We start from the raw sequence: 23,088 nt of genomic DNA on the forward strand, positions 1-23,088 counted from the left end.
GGAGGCTTCCGTTTCTCCAGACCCCCCACTTTAAAACCCTTATAACTTCGTACCGGAAGTGGTATAAACGAAAATTTTGCGGTACATTCCGGCACAAACGTAGCACAAGCGATTGGCATACCTGTTGTTTCGAAATTCCAAGGTTGGAGGCTTAAGTTTCTCGAGACCCCCCACTTTGAAACCCCTATAACTTTTTACCGGAAGTGGTACAAACGAAAATTTTTGCGGTACATTCCGGCACAAACGTAGCACAAACGATTGGCATAGGTTTTGTTTCGAAATTCCAAGTTTGGAGGCTGCCGTTTCTCCAGCCCCCCCACATTAAAACCCTTATAACTTCGTACCGGAAGTGGTACAAACGAAAATTTTTGCGGTACATTCCGGCACAAACTTAGTACAAACGATTGGCATATGTTTTGTTTTGAAATTCCTAGGTGGGGTGCTGCCGTTTCCCCAGCCCCCCCACTTTAAAACCCTTATAACTTCGTACCGGAAGTGGTACAAACGAAAATTTTTGCGGTACATTCCGGCACAAACGTAGCACAAACGATTGCCATAGGTTTAGTTTCGAAATTCCAAGTTTGGAGGCTGCCGTTTCTGCAGCCCCCACTTTAAAACCCTTATAACTTCGTACCGGAAGTGGTACAAACGAAAATTTTTGCGGTACATTCCGGCACAAATGTAGCACAAACGATTGGCATAGGTTTTGTTTTGAAATTCGAAGGTGGGGGGGCTGCCGTTTCCCCAGCCCCACCACTTTAAAACCCTTATAACTTCGTACCGGAAGTGGTACAAACGAAAATTTTTGCGGTACATTCCGGCACAAACGTAGCACAAACGATTGGGATGGGTTTTGTTTTGAAATTCCAAGGTGGGGGTGCTGCCTTTCCCCAGCCCCCACTTTTAAACCCTTATAACTTCGTACCGGAAGTGGTACAAACGAAAATTTTTGTCCGGCACAAACGTAGCACAAACGATTGGCATAGTTTTTGTTTCGAAATTCCAAGTTTGGAGGCTGCCGTTTCTCCAGCCCCCCACTTTAAAACCTTGTAACTTCATACCTGAAGTGGTACAAACGAAAATTTTTGCGGTACATTCAGGCACAATCCTAGCACAAACGATTGACATAAATTTTGCTTTGAAATTCCTAGGTGGGGGGCTGCCGTCTCCCCAGCCCGCCACTTCAAAACCCTTACAATTTCGTACCGGAAGTGGTACAAACGAAAATTTTTGCGGTACATTCCGGCACAAACGTAGCACAAACGATTGGCATAGGTTTTGTTTTGAAATTTCTAGGTTGGAGGCTGCCGTTTTCCTTGCCCCCCACTTTAAAACCCTTATAACTTCGTACCGGAAGTGGTACAGACAAAAATTTTTGCGGTACATTCCGGCACAGTAGTAGGGACCCCGTTATGGCGAACCGAGTCAGCAAAAATTTCTCGATTCTGATTGGCTGAGAGAGGTCACGTGACGTTAGGCCCCGCCCACGCGTGAAACTCAAATTTTCAGGTCACGTGGTATGACGTCATGAGTCATCCTGCGGGGAAATCCCTCACTAATTTGTTCCCTTTTACGGGTAAGATGTGTGTTTTGATTGGTTGATAGCTGTCACGTGATTTTAGACCCTACGATATTTGAAATTCGTTCCCTTTTACGGGTAAGATGAATCCTTTTGGTACCCCAATGCTGATTGGTTGATAGAGGTCACGTGATCTTAAGCCCTGTGACTTTTGAAATTCGTTCCCTTTTTACGAGTAAGATGAGTTTTGGTACCTCGATTCTGATTGGCCGACAGAGGTCACATGATCTTAGACCCGCCACACACCCCATGAGTGAAATATAGAGCGATATGTCGGTGATCCATCCTAGACCTGTATTTTAGAATTTTGTCCCCTTTTTATGGTTATCCTTAAAGTTCCCATGGAGGGTTCAACCTCCTCCTTAAATAACCCTTTTATGGTATCATGATATTGTACTGAAGTTTACCTTAAATATTATCGTTCTCTTTGATAGATAAGATGATTCTTACCTTGATGGAGATCCTGTCCTTGAATTAGTAGCCTATGTCTCTGGAAGTAACAATGGTGAAAGAGGGGTGTCGCTTGTAGATTTCTTATAACACATTGTTGTGAGTTTAAGCGATTTATTGCTCAGTAAGCGCTTCATTAATGGAAACAGTGTTGCCAGATTTTTCTTACCTAAACTGTTCCGATTCTTTTCGAAACGGTTCCGCAGAGTGCAAGAAATTTTAAACTAAAAAATTTTTCGAACTAAAAAAAAATTTCAAAACTAAAAATTTTCGAACCAAAAAAAAGTTTGTTACTAAAAATTTTGAAACAAAAAAGTTTCAAACAAAAAATTTTCGAACAAAAAAATTTCGAAACAAAAATGACAAATAAATTTCAAACTAAAAAAATTAAACAAAAATTTTTTCGAACGAAAAAAATTTAAACAAAAAATTTCGAACCAATTTTAAAAACAAGTTTCGAACTAAAGATGTAAACCACATTTGAAAATTTTCAAATTAAAAATTTTTCGAACTAAATTAAAAATCAAATTTTGGACACTAAAAATTCTTTAATTATTTTTCGAACAAAATCGTGTAAACCAAATCTTGGATGTATTTTCCACCTTAAATTTTCAAGATTACCATGATTTGAAAACAAGTGTTCAGGGTTTCAAGAAATAATAAAACATATTTTTTTCAACTTGTTGTATTTTAACGAAAAGTATGTGGTCTTCCTATACATGTTTATTAACATAATAAATACTGGATCTAGTTTAATGAATATGTTGGACGCGTCATCATCTTCGAATCTTGTAGCCGTATCCTGTAAAGAAAAAGAAGAAACGACGGATTACTTTAAGAATTTCTTTTTTTTTCCTGAAACAATAAAAATGAGTCAATATTGATAAGAGAGAAATAAAACTTACTCGTAAATGATGGATCTGTTTAGGCTCATCTTCCTCCTCGGGTACAGGATCACTGCATTTTTTTCACCGATGGATGTTTATGAACTCTTCTGGGTACTGCATTTTTCTTGGTGTTGCAGCTTTATGGTCAAGGTTCCTCCTTGGATACGAGATGACTGCATTTCTTCCACTGATGGTTGTGTTGATGGTTTATGAACTCTTGTGGGTACTTCATTTTCTTCTTGGTGTTGCTGCTTTGTGGTTAAGGAAGGGAAAGAAGAAAAGGAAAAGGAAAAAAGAAATGGCGGCCTTATTGGGTATTTACAGTTTTTTCTTCTTCATCTTCTTTTTCCAGTTCCATCTTCTGTTTTTTAACGTACCCGTACGGAACCGTATCATAGGAATTGAATTCTTTAAATCGACGTTTTGTGTACTGGATACTGTACATTTTTTCTTCTTTGCGTGTGACGATGGTATGGTCTTTGGTCCTGCATATCTTATGAGGGATAGTGATGGTGACTTGTCCACGGCATTGATTTGTAATCATTTCTTTTAGCGTATTGAAATTTAATTGTTGTCCTGCATTGTAATTTAATGTAAATCCTCTAATTTTGCATATGTAACTGGTGACGTTGGTATCCGGATTGTATATTTCTAGGCTGTAATTTTTTGGTCCTCCACTGACAAATGTTTTGATGTATGCTCGTGGTCCGTAAGACTCCATCTCATTCGATAAGCATCCCAAGTACGTTGAAGGTTCAATGGTTGGCTCCCCGGGCTTTTCTGTAAAAATCACAGAATCCGTGTCGAAATATAAAACACGTTCCTGCAACATTTCCAGGTACTTGTACAGTTCCAAACGTGCCTGACATGTTGTAAATGCACCTAACACGACATTGGTGTTTCGGTTTTGAACAGGCACATGTTCATTGTACTCCCAGAACGCATACAACATCGTATCATTGATGGGTACAATTTGATGGAGTTTAATGTCGGGGGAAGTGAGTTTTTCATAAAATTCTTCCGGCCGATCAATAATTGTGGTCTGGCTAAAGTTTGATCTTTGGCAAAGCTTTCCCCATAATGAGTTCACACAAAGCTTAGATAAACTTCTTCGTGCAGGATTATTTTCAATTTTGGACGGATCCAATGCAATACCTTCGCGCTCCAGGACGGTTTGTATGAATTTTGATTTGTCTTCTTCGGTCACATAGGAACTAGGCCAGCCAGACGCTTCCATTTTTGATTTTAAAAATGTATTGATATATTCCGTGAACAAGCCACCTGTTTTCGTGATGGGATCATATTGTTCAATGTCATAGTCCCAAATTTCAAAAATTTCCACTGGTTGATATCCTAATTCTACTGCTTTCTGGATTTCATATGATACCCATGTTCCAGTGAGGCACCGCTCCTGGTCGTTGTGTGTACACGTTGCTGTAGGGTCTGGGTTCATTTCTTCGGCACACGCAGCACACAGTGGAAAGAGTAGTTTCTTGTTACATCGGTAAGGCAGGAGACCATGATAAAGATGGCGACTTGGTAATATCGTCATTTTGATTAGACCATTGACTTTATTTATTGGTGGTATATTTTCATCACCCTGTAGATAAATTCGTGGATGGCCTACAGGGTATTTAGCACACTTATTTACATAGGGATAAAGCGAGACAATATCGTAATATTTTATTACTTCTCCTGCTTTTTCGTCGACTTGGTGGTACAATTTCACACAATTGGTCCTTCCTCCAAAAAAGCTATCTCTTGGATTTAATGGTCTGCGGTTCATGTACGGGTGATTCTTCAGATACGTCGCCATTGCAGGATTTTGTTTTAAGAACTGATTAAATTCGCACTCCCACATTTCATGTACAATGTACCCCAATTCACGCAGTCTTGCATTTTTTCTTTGCGTTCGTTCATAACGGAATTCCATGGTGTCTTCTGGATTGCTGTAGATGGGCTGATTACGGCCTGTAGTAAAACATACTTTACACCCGTGATAAAAACAGCCGGCATGCTCGTAGACGTGCTCCTCTAACGTCTCAGGATCTTGGTAGTCACCATCAACATGGAATCCCGCAATAAACACTTCTTTTTGTCGGGCCGCATGTAAGATTTGTTTTTCTTCGGTTTTTTCAATGTAGGCCAGCCATTGCATTGCAGCGATCGATTGGGTACTTCTCCATCGATAGCCATGTGCCGGTAGAATTCCAATGGTATTGGGTTTAAGGAAATTCCGGCGGAATACTAAATTGGAAGCACTTGCAATCGTGATTGTCTCCAAGAAGGGATTCACTTTGGTTTCTGTTTCAAATGACGTCATAAACGAAACGCATGCTTGTCGCAGTACATTGACATCTTGAATACAATACTTGAGAATTTCTTTCTGAAAATCAAACGTGTCATTACGATGATCGTTGTACCACTGCATGAACTTGTTTCTGTCTTCGACGGCCATTTCATCTGCACCATAATACTTTGTTTCTGGAAGTGGTCCAATATACGATTGATTCTCCTTGGTGTTGAAGAAATGCGGGAAGTAGCCTTTGGTTGCGGGTAAATTGAACGCTTTTGACAATTTACTTAATGCCATAGGTAGGAAGTTCAACGAGTCAATGAACGTCAGATTATTCAAGGTTAAACTCAGTATCTTGGTCCCATTTAATATGACGTCAGGTCTCCATTGGCATTGTTCTACCATAGCCTTTAAAATAAAATGTCCATCGTATCCCTTAGCGTTGTGTGCGACACAGAAAATCCTATTTATATTGGGACGACGTTCCCGCAAGTACTGGAGAAAATTATAAACTGGATCCTCTCCTTGGAAAATATGCTGGCGCTGACCACACGTACTGCAAGACTGCTGGATATTATTGTTTTCAACACATGCATAACATACTTGTTGTGCAACCAATAAATTTGGAATGTGTACATACGTATTATCGCCAATATTCGTGTCCTGCATAGATTCTATATCATAGAATATCAACAAGGCTTTCTTTGCGTGCATGAGTGAAGGAACACCAGGTTTCAAGCATTGTCGATCGGGAAGCATAAAACATTGATGGGATCCCGGAACAATCTTCTTACAAACATTGCAAAAGATCTCATTGCAATCATGAATGCGTTGTCCACTTCGTACAAAAGAATATACTCTGTAACATCTAGTACATTGCTTCACCATTTTGCATACAGGTTCCCCTTGATGATATACAATATTACGATGATTGTTAAAACATTCTTCGCCGTAAAATTGACGATCGCAGTCTTTGCATAATATCGGCGTTTGATTCTTGTCGCATAGAGGTCTCTGTAAGCATTTGGAGCATGTTACAGGACAATTTTTTACATGTCTGTTACGCTGATCATACTTTTTATGGCACGCTTCACAGTAGAACTTGGTTGCAAAACAAGCAGTTAAAGATTGGATGATGTCAAAGTGTCCAGCCAAACAAATCAAATTTATGGGAGTGCGATTTTCATCGTTGGGCCCCTCGTACATGATGTCACGACCTGAGAAACTGGTATACACTGTAATTTTATATTCTTTGAGGTATGCCTGGAATTGTCGAATTTCATTTACACTGGCACCATGATCCAAATTCACTCCTGCATTTGAACATAATGCATCCACTTCATCGTCCACAATACATTTCGATTGATCTTTATATTGCTTATGTCGTTTCATATCTGTATTCTTGTATTTTTTCAGGCCAATAGCAATAACAAGGGCGTACGCCAGGCACCTTGAATCTTGATTTTTTACACGTACAATCCCACGCTTGCTTCGTAACAATTCTTCATTTTGAAGTATTCCTTGTGCTAAACGATCTCCATATCCGTATCCTCTTGGAATATCCACACGATGAAAATGCACGGTGAATGGTTCGTGCAGGAGAAATGCATTGTTACTTTGTAACACTCTTTCGAACGAGGCCCACATCGTTTCCAGTGTCAGGTTTCGTGCTTGGCGAAAACTCACCCAAAACGGTTTATTCGTGTTCCGTGGTGATATTACTGATAAACCAACCATCGCCTCATCGTCGACATTAACTAACAAATGGTCCAGCATTGCTTGGAAACTGTTATGTACATACTGTATGATATCGGTTCCTACGGGCGGTGCGTTGAATTGAATTTCGAGCATTCTGCCCTCGATGTTAAATCGTCTATAATGACGAGTGATTTCATTGCGAACAGTAAAACCCGATTCGGCCATGGTTAAAAATGAAAACAAACAAACAGGTACGGTAAAACAAATATGTAATGGGAAAAAAGGAATTGAGCAGCGTGAATTTACTACAAAAGAAAAGAAGAAAGAAAAATCTTAATCATCTGATAAACAGGAAATCATAACGTTTATGATAAATTCTTAACTAAACAATTCATGTAAAGGTCCTGAGTTTGATTCCTGGCGGTGGTGTTCAGAATCTCATTATGAAAGCATATGTACTAGAAATCAAAGTTTTTTAAAAAAATAATTATGTTACTGAAATGAGTGTTTTATTGCTGTCAAACTCGAGAGCATTACATCAGCATTTAACTGACCTACCATTCTATAGTGATAAAAAGAATGCATGAAATGAATGAATGTTTCATCAGTGCTGAGATGTGACAAAGTACGCGTCAGCATTTTTTTTTTCCCACTCACAACGACCTTTAAATGATGCGTTTGCAAGTTGAAGAGATTCATCGAACATTAACGATACACATACGTAATTGTCGAAACAAAATCTGCATAGCGTATTTTTTTATTATTATTGTGACTAAGCGGTTAGCGTACATGCTTCGGACGTGGAAGGCCCTGGTTCAAGCCTCGGTGGGTTTGCTTTTCCACGTCGGGGCATGTCAAGCCTTTTCTGTAATTTAATATTCTCACGCGTTATCATACATTCTTTTCAAAACTAAGCTAAATGGCTGACGTACACACCTCATAATACATAAACGTACATAAATCGTCTATAATGACGAGTGATTTCATTACAAACAGTAAAACCCGATTCGACCATGGTTAAAAATGAAAACAAACAAACAGGTACGGTAAAACAAATATGTAATGGGAAAAAGGAATTGAGCAGCGTGAATTTGAGTTGATTTTTTGATTTTTAGTTTAGCGTCCCTTTCAGTAGCGAGGCTATATGAGACGTGGACCTACTGATTAACGTGGAATCCGAACCACATGAGCTCCCGCCGGGAATCAAACCCTGGTCTCCCACGCCAAAGGCGCGTATGCTAACCGCTTAGCCCAGGAAATCATAACATTCATGATAAATTCTTAACTAAGTAATTCATGTAAAGGTCCTGAGTTTGATTCCTGGCGGTGACGTTCAGAATCTCATTATGAAAGCACGCGTACTAAAAATCAAAGTTTTTTAAATAATTATGTTACTGAAATGAGTGTTTTATTGCTGTCAAACTCGAAACCATTACATCAGCATGTAACTGACCTACCATTCTATAGTGATAAAAAGAATGCATGAATGAATGAATGTTTCAACAGTACTGAGATGTTAGAAAGTACGCGTAAGCATTTTTTTTCCCACTCACAACGACCTTTAAATGATGCGTAATTGTCGAAACAAAATCTGTATAGCGTATTTTTTTATTATTGTGACTAAGCGGTTAGCGTACATGCTTTTAACGTGGAAGGCCCTGGTTCAATCCTCGGTGGGGTTTGCTTTCACACATCGGATCGCTGTCAAGCCTTTTCTGAAATTTAATATTCTCACGCATTATCATACATTCTTTTCAAAACTAAGCTAAATGGTTGACGTACACACCTCTGGCCCAGGTTCAATCTCGGGCGGTTGCTCGAATATAACGTTAAACTGAAGGGACGCTAATGCTTTCAAAGGGTATCGAACCATATTATTCTCAGGCATAGTTTCTGAAATTTTGTAATGCATTCTTTTCAAAACTAAGCATACACATTTTTCTGGCCATGGCTCAATTCCCGACGGGAGTTCACATTCAACATTAAGCTGAAGGGACGCTAAACCATATCATTTATCGTGCTTACTTCTAATGTGTGGGGGTTCCTGATTCGTACTCCCACTTTCCCATTCCACTAATTCCTTCATAGTCTAAATATTTCGTACTAAAAGTAAAACAGTGTATGAGTGATCCATCCCCACAAATATAAAATAAAAATGATTTTCGAATCTTGGGTGACAAATAAAATCTCACTGAACTTACCTCAAATTCAATGAACAAAAAGTCGGTGCAGTAAAGCTTAAATGAAGACACTTCTAAAAAAGCAGATCTTCTTCACTTCACAGTTGAGAGCGATGTAGGATTTGAAAAATGAAATTTAGATTTTTATTTAGATCGCTGTGAAAACAACGTCACCGTCAGCCAATCAGAAACGAGGAAATTTATAAAATGACATCACAACGAACCAATCAAAACGCTCGCTGCTTTTCGTCATGAATCACGAACCAAAACGATGTGTAACAATCGATCGTGACGTCATTCAAGTTTCTCAATAGTTACAACATCTAGTATCACAGTTCTGATCCCAAATGCTTTCTGTCAGGATCATGTCACTACTTGTCGTAACTGTGACGACATTTCATTTTCCTCATATTCCATACGAGAATGTCAATGTTTGCTTTTTTTCCATGAATCATGCTGACACGTTCGTAGTAAAACTAAAGTAATGCGATCCGCTGACGTTTGCATTTTCAATCATATGTGCTTCTATGTCGTCACACAAAGAAGTCTATCAGCATTTTATTTTAATCCACGTTACACTGTCAGATTTATTTTCTTAAAGTATATGTGTATCCTTTTCAAGAACCATGGTTCGAAACCCACTAAGCACTATTAAAACCGAATTCATTCATAGCTAAGCGGTTAGGATACACATCTTTGGTTTGAAAGACCTGAGTTCGATTCCTGGAGAAACATTTCTTAGGATTTTTCTAAAACTTGGTTTAAATTTCTAGTTCGAAAATTTTAAAAGTTTAGTTCGATAAAAAGTTTGATTTGAGAAGTATTACACTGTCAGATTTATTTTCTTAAAGTATATGTGTATCCTTTTCAAGGACCATGGTTCGAAACCCACCAAGATCGATTAAAACCGAATTCATTTAAGCGGTTAGCATACACATCTTTGGTTTGAAAGACCTGAGTTCGATTCCTGGAGAAACATTTCTTAGGATTTTTCTAAAACTTGGTTTCAATTTCTAGTTCGAAAATTTTAAAAGTTTAGTTCGATAAAAAGTTTGATTTGAGAAGCGTTACACTGTCAGATTTATTTTCTTAAAGTATATGTGTATCCTTTTCAAGGACCATGGTTCGAAACCCACCAAGATCGATTAAAACCGAATTCATTTAAGCGGTTAGCATACACATCTTTGGTTTGAAAGACCTGAGTTCGATTCCTGAAAAAACATTTCTTAGGATTTTTTCTTAAACTTGGTTTAAATTTCTAGTTCGAAAATTTTAAAAGTTTAGTTCGATAAAAAGTTTGATTTGAAAATTTTTAGATGTGATTTACATCTTTAGTTCGAAACTTTTGTTTTTAAAAATGTTTTAGTTCGACAAAATTTTGTTTCAATTTTTTTTAGTTCGAAATTTTTTTTGGGTTCGAAAATTTTTTGTTTGAAACTTTTTTGTTTCAAAATTTTTTTGGGTTCGAAAATTTTTTGTTTGAAACTTTTTTGTTTCAAAATTTTTTGTTTGAAAATTTTTGTTTAAAATTTTTTTTAGTTTTGAAATTTTTTTAGTTCGAAAAATTTTTTAGTTTAAAATTTCTTGTTTCGAAAAGAATCGGAGCAGTTTAGGTAAGAAAAATCTGGCAACACTGTTTCCATTAATGAAGCGCTTACTGAGCAATAAATCGCTTAAACTCACAACAATGTGTTATAAGAAATCTACAAGCGACACCCCTCTTTCACCATTGTTACTTCCAGAGACATAGGCAACTAATTCAAGGACAGGATCTCCATCAAGGTAAGAATCATCTTATCTGTCAAAAAGAACGATAATATTTAATGTAAACTTCAGTACAATATCATGATACCAAAAAGGGTTATTTAAGGAGGAGGTTGAACCCTCCATGGGAACTTTAAGGATAACCATAAAAAAGGGACAAAATTCTAAAATCCAGGTCTAGGATGGATCGCCGTCATATCGCTCTGTATTTCCCTCATGGACTGGTGGGGGGTCTAAGATCATGTGACCTCTGTCGGCCAATCAGAATCGAGGTACCAAAACACTCATCTTACTCGTAAAAAGGGAACGAATTTCAAAAGTCACAGGGCTTAAGATCACGTGACCTCTATCAACCAATCATAAACACTCATCTTACCCGTAAAAGGGAACGAATTTCAAATATCGCAGGGTCTAAAATCACGTGACAGCTATCAACCAATCAAAACACACATCTTACCCGTAAAAGGGAACAAGTTAGTGAGAGATTTCCCCGCAGGGTGACTCATGACGTCATACCACGTGACCTGAAAATTTGAGTTTCACGCGTGGGCGGGGCCTAACGTCACGTGACCTCTCTCAGCCAATCAGAATCGAGAAATTTTTGCTGACTCGGTTCGCCATAACGGGGTCCCTACTACTGGCACAAACGTAGCACAAACGATTGCCATAGGTTTTGTTTCGAAATTCCAAGTTTGGAGGCTGCCGCTCCTCCAGCCCCCCCACTTTAAAACCCTTATAACTTCGTACCGGAAGTGGTACAAACGAAAATTTTTGCGGTACATTCCGGCACAAACCTAGCACAAACGATTGGCATAGGTTTTGTTTTGAAATTCCTGGGTGGGGGGCTGCCGTTTCCCCAGCCCCCCCACTTTAAAACCCTTATAACTTCGTACCGGAAGTGGTACAAACGAAAATGTTTACGGTACATTCCGCCACAAACGTAGCACAAATGATTGGCATTCCTTTCGTTTCGAAATTCGAAGGTTGAAGGCTTCCGTTTCTCCAGCCCCCCCACTTTGAAACCCTTATAACTTCGTACCGGAAGTTGTACAAACGAAAATTTTTGCGGTTCATTCCGGCACAAACATAGCACAAACGATTGCCATAGGTTTTGTTTCGAAATTCCAAGTTTGGAGGCTGCCGTTTCTCCAGCCCCCCACTTAAAAACCCTTATAACTTCGTACCGGAAGAGGTACAAACGAAAATTTTTGCGGTACATTCAGGCACAAACCTAGCACAAACGATTGCCATAGGTTTTGTTTCGAAATTCCAAGTTTGGAGGCTGCCGTTTCTCCAGCCCCCTCACTTTTAAACCCTTAAAACTTCGTACAGGAAGTGGTACAAACGAAAATTTTTGCGGTACATTCCGGCACAAACGTAGCAAAAACGAATGCCATAGTTTTTGTTTCGAAATTCTTAGGTGGGGGGCTGCCGTTTCCCCAGCCCCCACTTTAAAACCCTTATAACTTCGTACCGGAAGTGGTACAAACGAAAATTTTTGCGGTACATTCCGGCACAAACGTAGCACAAACGAATGCCATATTTTTTGTTTCGAAATTCCAAGGTGGGGGGCTGCCGTTTCCCCAGCCCCCACTTTAAAACTATTATAACTTCGTACCGGAAGTGGTACAAACGATAATTTTTGCGGTACATTCCGGCACAAACGTAGCACAAACGATTGGCATAGGTTTTGTTTTGAAATTTCTAGGTTGGAGGCTTCCGTTTCTCCAGCCCCCCCACTTTGAAACCCTTATAACTTCGTACCGGAAGTGGTACAAACGAAAATTTTTGCGGTACATTCCGGCACAAACGTAGCACAAACGATTGCCATAGGTTTAGTTTCGAAATTCCAAGTTTGGAGGCTGCCGCTTCTCCAGCCCCCCACTTTAAAACCCTTATAACTTCGTACCGGAAGTAGTACAAACGAGAATTTTTTTGGTACATTCCGGCACAAATGTAGCACAAACGATTGGCATAGGTTTTGTTTTGAAATTCGAAGGTGGGGGGGCTGCCGTTTCCCCAGCCCCACCACTTTAAAACCCTTATAACTTCGTACCGGAAGTGGTACAAACGAAAATTTTTGCGGTACATTCCGGCACAAACGTAGCACAAACGATTGGGATAGGTTTTGTTTTGAAATTCCAAGGTGGGGGGGGCTGCCGTTTCCCCAGCCCCCTCTTTTAAACCCTTATAACTTCGTACCGGAAGTGGTACAAACGAAAATTTTTGCGGTACGTTGCGGCACAAACGTAGCACAAACGATTGGCATAGGTTTCGTTTCGAAATTCCAAGGTGGGGGGCTGCCGTTTCCCCAGCCCCCACTTTAAAACTATTATAACTTCGTACCGGAAGTGGTACAAACGAAAATTTTTGCGGTACATTCCGGCACAAACGTAGCACACACTATTGGCATAGGTTTTGTTTCGAAATTCCAAGGTTGGAGGCTGCCGTTTCTCAAGCCACCCCACTTTGAAACCCTCATAACTTTGTACCGGAAGTGGTACAAACGAAAATTTTTGTCCGGCACAAACGTAGCACAAACGATTGGCATAGTTTTTGTTTCGAAATTCCAAGTTTGGAGGCTGCCGTTTCTCCAGCCCCACACTTTAAAACCTTATAACTTCATACCTGATGTGGTACAAACGAAAATTTTTGCGGTACATTCAGGCACAAACCTAGCACAAACGATTGACATAAATTTTGCTTTGAAATTCCTAGGTGGGGGGGCTGCCGTCTCCCCAGCCCGCCACTTCAAAACCCCTACAATTTCGTACCGGAAGTGGTACAGACAAAAATTTTTGCGGTACATTCCGGCACAAACTTAGCACAAACGATTGCCATAGGTTTTGTTTCGAAATTCCAAGTTTGGAGGCTGCCGCTTCTCCAGCCCTCCACTTTAAAACCCTTATAACTTCGTACCGGAAGTGGTACAAACGAAAATTTTTGCGGTACATTCCGGCACAAACCTAGCACAAACGATTGGCATAGGTTTTGTTTTGGAATTCCTCGGTGGGGGGCTGCCGTTTCCCCAGCCCCCCACTTTAAAACCCTTATAACTTCGTACCGGAAGTGGTACAAACGAAAATGTTTACGGTACATTCCGCCACAAACGTAGCACAAATGATTGGCATTCCTTTTGTTTCGAAATTCGAAGGTTGAAGGCTTCCGTTTCTCCAGCCCCCCCACTTTGAAACCCTTATAACTTCGTACCGGAAGTGGTACAAACGAAAATTTTTGCGGTTCATTCCGGCACAAACGTAGCACAAACGATTGCCATAGGTTTTGTTTCGAAATTCCAAGTTTGGAGGCTGCCGTTTCTCCAGCCCCCCTACTTTAAAACCCTTATAACTTCGTACCGGAAGTGGTACAAGCGAAAATTTTTGCGGTACATTCCGGCACAAACGTAGCACAAACGATTGGCATAGGTTTTGTTTTGAAATTCCAAGTTTGGAGAGTGCCGTTTCTGCAGCCTCCCACATTAAAACCCTTATAACTTCGTACCGGAAGTGGTACAAACGAAAATTTTTGCGGTACATTCAGGCACAAACCTAGCACAAACGATTGCCATAGGTTTTGTTTCGAAATTCCAAGTTTGGAGGCTGCCGTTTCTCCAGCCCCCTCACTTTAAAACCCTTAAAACTTCGTACAGGAAGTGGTACAAAGGAAAATTTTTGCAGTACATTCCGGCACAAACGTAGCACAAACGAATGCGATAGTTTTTGTTTCGAAATTCTTAGGTGGGGGGCTGCCGTTTCCCCAGCCCCCACTTTAAAACCCTTATAACTTCGTACCGGAAGTGGTACAAACGAAAATTTTTGCGGTACATTCCGGCACAAACGTAGCACAAACGAATGCCATATTTTTTGTTTCGAAATTCCAAGATAGGGGGCTGCCGTTTCCCCAGCCCCAACTTTAAAACTATTATAACTTAGTACCGGAAGTGGTACAAACGAAAATTTTTGCGGTACATTCCGGCACAAACGTAGCACACACTATTGGCATAGATTTTTGTTTCGAAATTCCAAGGTTGGAGGCTGCCGTTTCTCAAGCCACCCCACTTTGAAACCCTTATAACTTCGTACCGGAAGTGGTACAAACGAAAATTTTTGTCCGGCACAAACGTAGCACAAACGATTGGCATAGTTTTTTTTCGAAATTCCAAGTTTGGAGGCTGCCGTTTCTCCAGCCCCCCACTTTAAAACCTTATAACTTCATACCTGAAGTGGTACAAACGAAAATTTTTGCGGTACATTCAGGCACAAACCTAACACAAACGATTGACATAAATTTTGCTTTGAAATTCCTAGGTGGGGGGGCTGCCGTCTCCCCAGCCCGCCACTTCAAAACCCTTACAATTTCGTAACGGAAGTGGTACAAACGATAATTTTTGCAGTACATTCCGGCACAAACGTAGCACAAACGATTGGCATAGGTTTTGTTTTGAAATTTCTAGGTTGGAGGCTTCCGTTTCTCCAGCCCCCCCACTTTGAAACCCTTATAACTTCGTACCGGAAGTGGTACAAACGAAACTTTTTGCGGTACATTCCGGCACAAACGTAGCACAAACGATTGCCATAGGTTTAGTTTCGAAATTCCAAGCTTGGAGGCTGCCGTTTCTGCAGCCCCCCACTTTAAAACCCTTATAACTTCGTACCGGAAGTGGTACAAACGAAAATTTTTGCGGTACATTCCGGCACATATGTAGCACAAACGATTGGCATAGGTTTTGTTTTGAAATTCGAAGGTGGGGGGGCTGCCGTTTCCCCAGCCCCACCACTTTAAAACCCTTATAACTTCGTACCGGAAGTGGTACAAACGAAAATTTTTGCGGTACTTTCCGGCACAAACGTAGCACAAACGATTGGGATAGGTTTTGTTTTGAAATTCCAAGGTGGGGGGGCTGCCGTTTCCCCAGCCCCCACTTTTAAACCCTTATAACTGCGTACCGCAAGTGGTACAAACGAAAATTTTTGCGGTACGTTGCGGCACAAACGTAGCACAAACGATTGGCATAGGTTTCGTTTCGAAATTCCAAGGTGGTGGGCTGCCGTTTCCCCAGCCCCCACTTTAAAACTATTATAACTTCGTACCGGAAGTGGTACAAACGAAAATTTTTGCGGTACATTCCGGCACAAACGTAGCACACACTATTGGCATAGGTTTTGTTTCGAAATTCCAAGGTTGGAGGCTGCCGTTTCTCAAGCCACCCCACTTTGAAACCCTCATAACTTCGTACCGGAAGTGGTACAAACGAACATTTTTGTCCGGCACAAACGTAGCACAAACGATTGGCATAGTTTTTGTTTCGAAATTCCAAGTTTGGAGGCTGCCGTTTCTCCAGCCCCCCACTTTAAAACCTTATAACTTCATACCTGAAGTGGTACAAACGAAAATTTTTGCGGTACATTCAGGCACAAACCTAGCACAAACGATTGACATAAATTTTGCTTTGAAATTCCTAGGTTGGGGGGCTGCCGTCTCCCCAGCCCGCCACTTCAAAACCCTTACAATTTCGTACCGGAAATGGTACAAACGAAAATGTTTACGGTACATTCCGCCACAAACGTAGCACAAATGATTGGCATACCTTTTGTTTCGAAATTCGCAAGTTGAAGGCTTCCGTTTCTCCAGCCCCCCCACTTTGAAACCCTTATAACTTCGTACCGGAAGTGGTACAAACGATAATTTTTCCGGTACATTCCGGCACAAAAGTAGCACAAACGATTGCCATAGATTTTGTTTGGAAATTCCAAGTTTGGAGGCTGCCGTTTCTCCAGCCCCCCCACTTTAAAACCCTTATAACTTCGTACCGGAAGTGGTACAAACGAAAATTTTTGTTGTACATCCCGGCACAAACGTATCACAAACGAATGCCATAGTTTTTGTTTCGAAATTCCAAGTTTGGAGGCTGCCGTTTCTCCAGCCCCCCACTTTAAAACCTTATAACTTCATGCCGGAAGTGGTACAAACGAAAATTTTTGCGGTACATTCCGGCACAAACCTAGCACAAACGATTGGCATAGGTTTTGTTTTGAAATTCCTGGGTGGGGGGCTGCCGTTTCCCCAGCCCCTCCACTTTAAAACCCTTGTAACTTCGTACCGGAAGTGGTACAAACGAAAATGTTTACGGTACATTCCGCCAGAAACGTAGCACAAATGATTGGCATACCTTTTGTTTCGAAATTCGCAAGTTGAAGGCTTCCGTTTCTCCAGCCCCCCCACTTTGAAACCCTTATAACTTCGTACCGGAAGTGGTACAAACGATAATTTTTCCGGTACATTCCGGCACAAAAGTAGCACAAACGATTGCCATAGATTTTGTTTGGAAATTACAAGTTTGGAGGCTGCCGTTTCTCCAGCCCCCCCACTTTAAAACCCTTATAACTTCGTACCGGAAGTGGTACAAACGAAAATTTTTGTGGTACATCCCGGCACAAACGTATCACAAACGAATGCCATAGTTTTTGTTTCGAAATTCCAAGTTTGGAGGATTCCGTTTCTCCAGCCCCCCACTTTAAAACCCTTATAACTTCGTACCGGAAGTGGTACAAACGAAAATGTTTACGGTACATTCCGGCACAAACGTAGCACAAACGATCGCCATAGGTTTTGTTTCGAAATTCCAAGTTTGGAGGCTGCCGTTTCTCCAGCACCCCAATTTAAAACACATTTAGCTTCGTACCGGAAGTGGTACAAACGAAAATTTTGCGGTACATTCCGGTACAAACGTAGCACAAGCGATTGGCATACTTTTTGTTTCGAAATTCCAAGGTTGGAGGCTTCCGTTTCTCCAGACCCCCCACTTTGAAACCCTTATAACTTTGTACCGGAAGTGGTACAAACGAAAATTTTTGCGGTACATTCCGGCACAAACGTAGCACAAACGATTGCCATAGGTTTTGTTTCGAAATTCCAAGTTTGGAGGCTGCCGTTTCTCCAGCCCCCCCACTTTAAAACCCTTATAACTTCGTACCGGAAGTGGTACAAGCGAAAATTTTTGCGGTACATTCCGGCACAAACGTAGAACAAACGATTGGCATAGGTTTTGTTTTGAAATTCCAAGTTTGGAGGGTGCCGTTTCTGCAGCCTCCCACTTTAAAACCCTTATAACTTCGTACCGGAAGTGGTATAAACGAAAAGTTTTGCGGTACATTCCGGCACAAACCTAGCACAAACGATTGCCGTAGGTTTTGTTTCGAAATTCCAAGTTTGGAGGCTGCCGTTTCTCCAGCACCCCAATTTAAAACCCTTATAACTTCATACCGGAAGTGGTACAAACGAAAATTTTTGCGGTACATTCCGGCACAAATGTAGCACGAACGATTGCCATAAGTTTTGTTTTGAAATTCCAAGTTTGGAGGCTGCCGTTTCTGCAGCCCCCCACTTTAAAACCCTTATAACTTCGTACCGGAAGTGGTACAAACGAAAATGTTTAGGGTACATTCCGGTACAAACAAAGCACAAACGATTGCCATAGGTTTTGTTTCGAAATTCCAAGTTTGGAGGCTGCCGCTTCTCCAGCCCCCCACTTTAAAACCCTTATAACTTCGTACCGGAAGTGGTATAAACGAAAATTTTGCGGTACATTCCGGCACAAACGTAGCACAAGCGATTGGCATACCTTTTGTTTCGAAATTCCAAGGTTGGAGGCTTCCGTTTCTCCAGACTCCCCACTTTGAAACCCTTATAACTTTGTACCGGAAGTGGTACAAACGAAAATTTTTGCGGTACATTCCGGCACAAACGTAGCACAAACGATTGGCATAGGTTTTGTTTCGAAATTCCAAGTTTGGAGGCTGCCGTTTCTGCAGCCCCCCACTTTAAAACACTTATAACTTCGTACCGGAAGTGGTAGAAACGAAAATTTTTGCGGTACATTCCGGCACAAACGAAGCACAAACGATTGCCATAGGTTTAGTTTCGAAATTCCAAGTTTGGAGGCTGCCGTTTCTGCAGCCCTCCACTTTAAAACACTTATAACTTCGTACCGGAAGTGGTACAAACGAAAATTTTTGCGGTACATTCCGGCACAAATGTAGCACAAACGATTGGCATAGGTTTTCCTTTGAAATTCGAAGGTGGGGGGGCTGCCGTTTCTCCAGCCCCCCCACTTTAAAACCCTTATAGCTTCGTACCGGAAGTGGTACAAACGAAAATTTTTGCGGTACATTCCGGCACAAACGTAGCACAAACGATTGCCATAGGTTTAGTTTCGAAATTCCAAGTTTTTTAGGCTGCCGTTTCTGCAGCCCCCCACTTTAAAACCCTTATAACTTCGTACCGGAAGTGGTACAAACGAAAATTTTTGCGGTACATTCCGGCACAAGTGTAGCACAAACGATTGGCATAGGTTTTGCTTTGAAATTCGAAGGTGGGGGGGCTGCCGTTTCCCCAGCCCCACCACTTTAAAACCCTTATAACTTCGTACCGGAAGTGGTACAAACGAAAATTTTTGCGGTATATTCCGGCACAAACGTAGCAAAAACGATTGGGATAGGTTTTGTTTTGAAATTCCAAGGTGGGGGGCTGCCGTTTCCACAGCCCCCACTTTTAAACCCTTATAACTTCGTACCGGAAGTGGTACAAACGAAAATTTTTGCGGTACATTCCGGCACAAACGTAGCACACACTATTGGCATAGGTTTTGTTTCGAAATTCCAAGGTTGGAGGCTGCCGTTTCTCAAGCCACCCCACTTTGAAACCCTTATAACTTCGTACCGGAAGTGGTACAAACGAAAATTTTTGTCCGGCACAAACGTAGCACAAACGATTGGCATAGTTTTTGTTTCGAAATTCCAAGTTTGGAGGCTGCCGTTTCTCCAGCCCCCCATTTTAAAACCTTATAACTTCATACCTGAAGTGGTACAAACGAAAATTTTTGCGGTACATTCAGGCACAAACCTAGCACAAACGATTGACATAAATTTTGCTTTGAAATTCCTAGGTGGGGGGTGCTGCCGTCTCCCCAGCCCGCCACTTCAAAACCCTTACAATTTCGTACCGGAAGTGGTACAAACGAAAATTTTTGCGGTACATTCCGGCACAAACGTAGCACAAACGATTGGCATAGGTTTTGTTTTGAAATTTCTAGGTTGGAGGCTGCCGTTTTCCTAGCCCCCCACTTTAAAACCCTTATAACTTCGTACCGGAAGTGGTACAGACAAAAATTTTTGCGGTACATTCCGGCACAAACGCAGCACAAACGATTGCCATAGGTTTTGTTTCGAAATTCCAAGTTTGGAGGCTGCCGCTTCTCCAGCCCCCCCACTTTAAAACCCTTATAACTTCGTACCGGAAGTGGTACAAACGAAAATTTTTGCGGTACATTCCGGCACAAACGTAGCACAAACGATTGGCATAGGTTTTGTTTTGAAATTCCTGGGTGGGGGGCTGCCGTTTCCCCAGCCCCCCCACTTTAAAACCCTTATAACTTCGTACCGGAAGTGGTACAAACGAAAATGTTTACGGTACATTCCGCCACAAACGTAGCACAAACGATTGGCATACCTTTTGTTTCGAAATTCGAAGGTTGGAGGCTTCCGTTTCTCCAGCCCCCCCACTTTGAAACCCTTATAACTTCGTACCGGAAGTGGTACAAACGAAACTTTTTGCGGTACATTCCGGCACAAACGTAGCACAAACGATTGCCATAGGTTTAGTTTCGAAATTCCAAGTTTGGAGGCTGCCGTTTCTGCAGCCCCCAACATTAAAACCCTTATAACTTCGTACCGGAAGTGGTACAAACGAAAATTTTTGCGGTACATTCCGGCACAAATGTAGCACAAACGATTGCCATAGGTTTTGTTTTGAAATACGAAGGTGGGGGGGCTGCCGTTTCCCCAGCCCCACCACTTTAAAACCCTTATAACTTCGTACCGGAAGTGGTACAAACGAAAATTTTTGCGGTACATTCCGGCACAAACGTAGCACAAACGATTGGGATAGGTTTTGTTTTGAAATTCCAAGGTGGGGGGCTGCCGTTTCCCCAGCCCCCACTTTTAAACCCTTATAACTTCGTACCGGAAGTGGTACAAACGAAAATTTTTGCGGTACGTTCCGGCACAAACGTAGCACAAACGATTGGCGTAGGTTTCGTTTCGAAATTATAAGGTGGGGGGCTGCGGTTTCCCCAGCCTCCACTTTAAAACTATTATAACTTCGTACCGGAAGTGGTACAAACGAAAATTTTTGCGGTACTTTCCGGCACAAACGTAGCACACACTATTGGCGTAGGTTTTGTTTCAAAATTCCAAGGTTGGAGGCTGCCGTTTCTCAAGCCACCCCACTTTGAAACCCTTATAACTTCGTACCGGAAGTGGTACAAACGAAAATTTTTGTCCGGCACAAACGTAGCACAAACGATTGGCATAGTTTTTGTTTCGAAATTCCAAGTTTGGAGGCTGCCGTTTCTCCAGCCCCCCACTTTAAAACCTTATAACTTCATACCTGAAGTGTTACAAACAAAAATTTTTGCGGTACATTCAGGCACAAACCTAGCACAAACGATTGACATAAATTTTGCTTTGAAATTCCTAGGTAGGGGGGCTGCCGTCTCCCCAGCCCGCCACTTCAAAACCCTTACAATTTCGTACCGGAAGTGGTACAAACGAAAATTTTTGCGGTACATTCCGGCACAAACGTAGCACAAACGATTGGCATAGGTTTTGTTTTGATATTTCTAGGTTGGAGGCTGCCGTTTTCCTAGCCCCCCACTTTAAAACCCTTATAACTTCGTACCGGAAGTGGTACAGACAAAAATTTTTGCGGTACATTCCGGCACAAACGTAGCACAAACGATTGCCATAGGTTTTGTTTGGAAATTCCAAGTTTGGAGGCTGCCGTTTCTCCAGCCGCCCCACTTTAAAACTCTTATAACTTCGTACCGGAAGTGGTACAAACGAAAATTTTTGTGGTACATTCCGGCACAAACGTAGCACAAACGAATGCCATAGTTTTTGTTTCGAAATTCCAAGTTTGGAGGCTGCCGTTTCTCCAGCCCCCCCACTTTAAAACCCTTATAACTTCGTACCGGAAGTGGTACAAACGAAAATGTTTACGGTACATTCCGGCACAAACGTAGCACAAACGATCGCCATAGGTTTTGTTTCGAAATTCCAAGTTTGGAGGCCGCCGTTTCTCCAGCACCCCAATTTGAAACACTTTTAGCTTCGTACCGGAAGTGGTACAAACGAAAATTTTGCGGTACATTCCGGCACAAACGTAGCACAAGCGATTGGCATACTTTTTGTTTCGAAATTCCAAGGTTGGAGGCTTCCGTTTCTCCAGACCCCCCACTTTGAAACCCTTATAACTTTGTACCGGAAGTGGTACAAACGAAAATTTTTGCGGTACATTCCGGCACAAACGTAACACAAACGATTGCCATAGGTTTTGTTTCGAAATTCCAAGTTTGGAGGCTGCCGTTTCTCCAGCCCCCCACTTTAAAACCCTTATAACTTCGAACCGGAAGTGGTACAAGCGAAAATTTTTGCGGTACATTCCGTCACAAACGTAGAACAAACGATTGGCATAGGTTTTGTTTTGAAATTCCAAGTTTGGAGGGTGCCGTTTCTGCAGCCTCCCACTTTAAAACCCTTATAACTTCGTAAAGGAAGTGGTACAAACGAAAATTATTGCGGTACATTCCGGCACAAACCTAGCACAAACGATTGCCATAGGTTTTGTTTCGAAATTCCAAGTTTGGAGGCTGCCCTTTCTCCAGCACCCCAATTTAAAACCCTTATAACTTCATACCGGAAGTGGTACAAACGAAAATTTTTGCGGTACATTCCGGCACAAACGTAGCACGAACGATTGCCATAGGTTTTGTTTTGAAATTCCAAGGTGGGGGGCTGCCGTTTCCCCAGCCCCCCCACTTTAAAACCCTTATAACTTCGTACCGGAAGTGGTACAAACGAAAATTTTTGCGGTACATTCCGGCACAAACTTAGCACAAACGATTGGCATAGGTTTTGTTTTGAAATTCCTGGGTGGGGGGCTGCCGTTTCCCCAGCCCCCCCACTTTAAAACCCTTATAACTTCGTACCGGAAGTGGTACAAACGAAAATGTTTACGGTACATTCCGCCACAAACGTAGCACAAACGATTGGCATACCTTTTGTTTCGAAATTCGAAGGTTGGAGGCTTCCGTTTCTCCAGCCCCCCCACTTTGAAACCCTTATAACTTCGTACCGGAAGTGGTACAAACGATAATTTTTGCGGTACATTCCGGCA

This window comes from Thermobia domestica, chromosome 17 (genome assembly GCF_964235325.1).
Source record: "Thermobia domestica chromosome 17, izTheDome1.hap1.1, whole genome shotgun sequence".
Lineage (NCBI taxonomy): Eukaryota > Metazoa > Arthropoda > Insecta > Zygentoma > Lepismatidae > Thermobia > Thermobia domestica.